The sequence below is a fragment of the Cyprinus carpio genome, chromosome A7 (assembly GCF_018340385.1).
Source record: "Cyprinus carpio isolate SPL01 chromosome A7, ASM1834038v1, whole genome shotgun sequence".
In the NCBI taxonomy this organism is placed as follows: domain Eukaryota; kingdom Metazoa; phylum Chordata; class Actinopteri; order Cypriniformes; family Cyprinidae; genus Cyprinus; species Cyprinus carpio.
Genome location: NC_056578.1, coordinates 20,939,641 through 20,945,640, shown reverse-complemented (window position 1 = coordinate 20,945,640; position 6,000 = coordinate 20,939,641). Strand labels below are relative to the sequence as shown.

The following is a 6,000-nucleotide window of genomic DNA, read 5'->3' as shown; positions in this document are numbered from 1 at the left end:
GTTTGCAGATGATATCCACTTATTATCTCCAAACTATTTTTGATAATAAACAACACCTATGTGCAGATGAACTTCCTCCTCCTTTCTTATGATAAATGTATACACAACTCTGCTTTGTTTGGAAATCCTTCCGTAATTTAGGATCTTATTGATATTTTGGCTGAATATAAAAGTTAAGTAATTTAAATCACTTTTTTTTACACATTATTTATATATATATATATATATATATATATATATATATATATATATATATATATATATATATATATTTGTCATGAAAAAGTTGCATTTTACTTTTTTAGTTTTTCACTGCTTTAAAGTACTCTTTTCAAGTCTTCCTTAGAAAATCTTTCTTCTTCCTCTCCCTCCACCACAGCATGGTGTCATAGTATCACCTCTCCAAGAGGTGAAACAGACTGAAATGGTAAGCCTTTCTCTGGTTGATCTCATTCCCAAATGTATAATTTCAGTTATATAATTTTGTACGCCTTGACGCATGCTGTATAATTATGCATACGATCGATATAATTTTTTGCAGGCGTGCAAACCCTCAGCCCTCTCTCTGTGGCTAGTTAAGAAAATGTAATGGAAGTGAAGAGAGGTTGCGTAGCTTGTGATCCTGAAGGGAACCCCCACCCCCTCTTCCCACCCTGCCGAAAATACAGATTACAGACTGACAAATCAAGCAATTATGTGGGAGTTGATGATGTCATCATTTCTCCAGCCCTGTCTTCATTTATAAAGGTCTCGGCACATTTCACATTCACCCGTTGCCCTAAATGAAAGAAAAAGATGGGGTGAGAGGGAGAAAAAGAGAGAGAGAGAGTGACAGAGAATAAAGATTGAAATATCTCCTCAGGACATTCTGCTTACTATTTCAGAAGCTCTCTTATCTCTCTCCACTCAGCTCTGTTAATATAATGGTGAACAATATTTCATGAAGGGCAGCTGAATACTGCCACGCTGACACACAGCAGCTCTCTTTCTCCTCCCTATGCCCTCATCTGTCTTTTCTACCCCTCTTCTTTTTTCCTCTTTCTGTAGGAAGCGAGGGACAAGGTTGGAAGGAAGGCTGATAAGCTCTCTTAGCGTCTTCGCACCCCTCACCCCTCACATCACCAGTTTCCCCTCGTTTGCAAATATTTTCATATCAATAATCGGGCAATTTCCATACATGCTAATCCATCAAAGCGAGGCCATGGGTAATCCAGCGCGGCTCCAGGTGAACTGCTCTCTCAGGCAGACATCTGTTCCTTGGAGTGTCGCACAAAGGCCTTCTCTGTCAACCTTGACTGATCAGGGGAGGGTCTCGTAGCATGGAGGAGGCGCAGCGTGTATCAGAGATGCTCGACACCGGCACCTGAAGAGGTATTCTCTCTGGCGAAGAGCAGAAAGGGCTCCAATCAGTGTTAAATAGCTTTCAAACTGCCACACTTTGTCTGCACGTATCAGGAAATGCGCACTCTGCTCCTATAAGTGAGAGAACAAAAGACACGAGGAATGAAAGGAAAGAATATTCGGATCAGTATAATATCTGTAATGCTGACAGGGTGGATTTTGGATGCAGGATTTTAGATTACTGAGGTTTTAGAGCAGCAGAATTTGCAGAACAATGAGATTGTGTGTTTGATTATAATTTCCCTATAATCTACTCAGCATGTAAAGGATATGCTTTCTCTCTCACGCTCTCTCTCTCTCTGACTCGGAGATCACAAACCTAGATGGAGAAAGAGAGGGAGGGGAAAGTGAAAACGAGAGAAAACAAAATGAGCAAAGCGGAACAAGAAATTGTGAAGTCTCATTAGTACCACATTTATCATCTTATTTGTATGGTTTTAAACACTGACTAGGTCAGATCTTTTCAGGCACCTCAAGGGAAATCAGCATTTGTCAGCGCTGAAACCAGCTCTGTTCTACAAACACTCTTAATTCATTCCACTAAAGAGGCTCGCTGGCCACCCGTTGCACCGCTGATGATTTTACACTCATCCTGGTGAAACCTTGGCTGACTGTCGCTCTCAATTGGCTGTCTGAACACACACTTGTCCTTTTTAATCTCGAGCCGGGATTGTACGCACAGAGCCCTTCCTGGGGTTCTGCACTGTCTAATACAAATGATCTGTATTGAGACAGCCATGCATGTGAGACATTGCAAATTATACTTCTTACGACCGGTAATTACAGCCGAGAGCCTTACTGACTCTCCGGTAGCAAGAACACGATGTGAACAAGACAGATATTATATATTATAAATGCTATTAATCTATCCTCATGCAAGGTCAACATAGGACAAGATGTTGGAGGATGAGAATATGTGTGTGCTGCAGAAGGTGAATGCTAATGGCTTCTGCTTTGTGGTCACCTTTGCAAAGTTTTGTTAATTCAAGTGTACGGAGCTGGTCATAATTCTTCTCGTCAGCTGGTGGAAAAACCACACCCTTTCCTTTTGTTTATCCCTTGATTTGTCTTTGTTTACATATGGATCTGTCAATACATCTTGTTTGCGTATTTCAGCTGTAGGCCCTGATCATCCATGCTACCAGTCAAGAGCATCTCCACCTACAGACTCTTTATGAGTGCGCAACATAGGGAGGGAAACAGACTCCACAAAGAAAGAGATGGCAAAAAGAAGAAAGAATAAGCGATAAAGAGAGTGCATGACTCAGAGTGGTGATGTTGAGAGCAAGAAACGCCTTAGAAAATCTCCATTTCATGTGAGTTCAGACAGAATAGTCTGCCATATGTAAATAGTAGTTCAATAATGGATGCCCTATCGCTGCTTTTATTTGCTTTAAGCTTTGCGCACATACACTTGCAGTGTGCGAGACACAAATGAGAAAGCATTTAAAAGGAAATATTCAAAGGCTGGCAAAGCCAGAGGAATATCAGTTATTATTTTTGATGTTGCAATTTCTGTCACTTTGATGCAATCAGTGAGTAGCCTGGGCGTGTAGGGCTCTCAAGGGAAGAGGACTGTCAGAGTGAAGAAGCTGGTGGGAGGGTAATTATCACAGATCAAACCCTGCTAGTTAGCAGGCAGAAAAAGGAGGCAAATGCCAAAAACCAGCCAATGTTTCAAAAACGCTTGTTCAAGGATATCCTAATTGCTATAAGTGGTTCCTTCAGGACTGACACATCAAACACAGCCAACTGTGTGATGTCATCACTGTGTTGCCTCCGTGATGCTCCTTAGCAGGCAAATTAAGGGAAGAGGGCAAAGCAAAAGCACACAAGGACAGTTTCTTGCCATGCGTGTTGTGCCTGTACACGCACTCCCACACACAAATGTCAATTACACATAGTCTTTTTAGCATCAGGCCATGCGTCGGGCCTAAACGGCACTTCTCTGATGCTGTATATGACAGGAAATTGAATTGTTATGTAACCACCTTATTTACTGCAAAATCTTTGAAACTAAACAATTTCATACAGACCTCACAGAATACGGAATGTATGAATCACTGTTGAAAACATCAGAATACACTGTATATTTCTTTCCGACAACAGTAAATATTTTAGTAAAACTTGTATTCTTTTTCTTTATTCTGTGTCCATTAAGGAAACAAATGTGTGTTCTGAAATGAAACTATAATGAGTCCAGTGCATATTACAATAATTACTAGACTTATTATGGTTCTTTTCGTCTTTTCAAAGACATACCATTCAGAGTTTGAGGTCGGATTTTGAAAGATGTTCATAAAGACTGCATTTATGGATGAAAAACTGAAGAATAAAAATAAATAAATAAATAAGAAAAGTCTGTATGCATTTTTTTTTTTTTTTTTTTTTTTTTTACATTTCTTATTACTATAAATGTTGAGAACATTTGATCTGCTTAATATTTTTGTGAAAACAGTGATACTTTTTTTCAGGATTCTTTGATGAATAGAAAGTTTAAAAGAACAGCATTTATTTGAAATATAAATATTTTATAACATCTTGAATAGCTTTACTGTCACTTTGATCAATTAAATTAATTCTTGCTGAATAAAAGTATAAAAAATGGCCCCAAACTTTTGAACGGTAGTGTATACGCCACTTATCTGCAAAGAAAAATCACCATTTAAAAAAAAACAACAACAACAAAACATTAAAAGTTCAGTGGACATGGAGCCCCCTTAAAAGTAAGTAAGATTGGGAAAATAAATTTGACTTTTTCAGAGAGATGGTAAGTGATGGAGAGCCAGAGATAGAGGGGATTACTGCACACACACACACACACACAGACAGACACCACTGTGTCATCCTCTCATTCTTTCCCTCACTCAAATAAAAGCAATTTTCATTAGAGACGAATTCCAGTCCAGCTTCATAAAATGTGAATGTGTCCTGTGTATATGGCTGTATATCAGTATAAGGGAAGTAATAATCTGGTTCCTATCAGCTTTAAGTAATCACCCTTGTGGCGGTGTCTAACGACTGGAATCAGAGACTTTAATACCTCCCATAAGAGCAGATCTCTTTAAAAAAGTCAAATAAAACCCAGTGTGTCAGTCTCCCTTAAAACCCAAAGATAAACTCAATTATTTTTCCCCTGCCTCAGCAAGAGGACACAACAGAGAGCCTCTAAAATTATTCGCTTACTCACAGGGATTGTAAAAAAGGCCAATTTCTAGAAACACATTGTAAATGTGACGGAAGCTGAGAAAAAGAGACTAACCGTTCGCATTGTCATAGCTGGGCTTGATGTAATGAGAGTGACAGAGATACGAGTCACTTCGCAGGATAGTGAGGTTTAAATCAGGCCAGGCATCAGAGACAGAGAGCTATAACAGCTGACAAACAAAGCCACTGACAGATGTAATGGATGGCACACTGTGACCTATCTATCTGTCGAGGCGGTGGTGAGGTGCAGAACTTCACAGGAACTCTCTGATGCACGAGAGAGCTCGTAAAGTAACGCGGGGCACCTGACCTCTACAGCAGACAGCGGACTGGCAGGGCCTTTACGACCCACACTGGATTTAATGGCCAATAATGACTGGAATAACCGCTTAAACCTTAACGGACCCTGCACAGCTTTGAGCGGAGAGGGAGATGATATATTTGGCCTGCCGAATGACAGAGGCAATGTATCAAAGGGAAGGAAGGAACACCCTGGAATATATTTGTGCATGTGTGGGTATGTGTGCGTATGGAGGAGGAGCAGAGAAACATGGTAGGAAGGTTGTACAATAGCAACGTTTTCTCACACAACAACAACAACACAGTGTTACTCTCATTCTAAGATAAAGTGGGCACAAAATGTGACTGTTCAGAGCTACATAAATCCACTGAATATGCAATATAAGGCCTTGACACTTTGATACGCAGATTTATTTATTTTTCCCAGCCAGACTTTATTCTAATTTATAGCGCACCATCATCCTTTGGCCCGAGATCATAACACCAATTCATTAACTATTGGCACCAAAGCGTATTCCGATTTTCAATAAACTCGCTCACTCTCTCTCTCTATTTGAGAGTCTGGCGTGTTTTCAAGCAACATATGCTGCCATAATCTCTTAAAAAGCACCATCCAAGTCCAAATTTAATTATGTAATAGCAGGATCGCAGTCAGAGTGCAGACACAGCAGCTTAGCCAGGAAACATCGTTCCACCGTACCACCTCACCTTTCTTCAGGCATCCACACTAAAATGTCATCCACAATAATGATGTTATAAACACAGCAATACAGAATAAAAATAACAGTTTGGATGCACCAAGATATAACATTATGAAAAACTAAGACGTTTATTTTTTTTTTCTTGCAATAACAAAAAAATGAATAAATAAATTCAAATTAATATCTTCATTTGTGTTACAACTTACAGGTTTGAAATGACATGAGGGTAAGCAAGTGATGACAGATTTCCCTTTAATATTTCATTGCAAAGTCTAGCTCTTCTTCTCTTTTAGAGTCTAATATCATTAGAGTGACATATTACCAGTATTTATGCCACTAAGCCCAAACTAAATCTCTAGCATGCCGTGGTGGTTTCCCACATTCTCTATTC

At 39.5% G+C, this 6,000-nt stretch overlaps 1 long non-coding RNA gene across 1 annotated transcript in view; it reads right to left on the bottom strand.

The window, feature by feature from the left end:
• Positions 1–679: 679 nt before the first annotated feature.
• Positions 680–6,000, bottom strand: part of LOC109113480 — a 43,901-nt gene continuing 38,580 nt past the window's right edge. The window contains exon 3 of the long non-coding RNA XR_006160455.1: positions 680–1,473. This is a non-coding gene — a long non-coding RNA (uncharacterized LOC109113480). The remainder of the gene's footprint in view (positions 1,474–6,000) is intronic.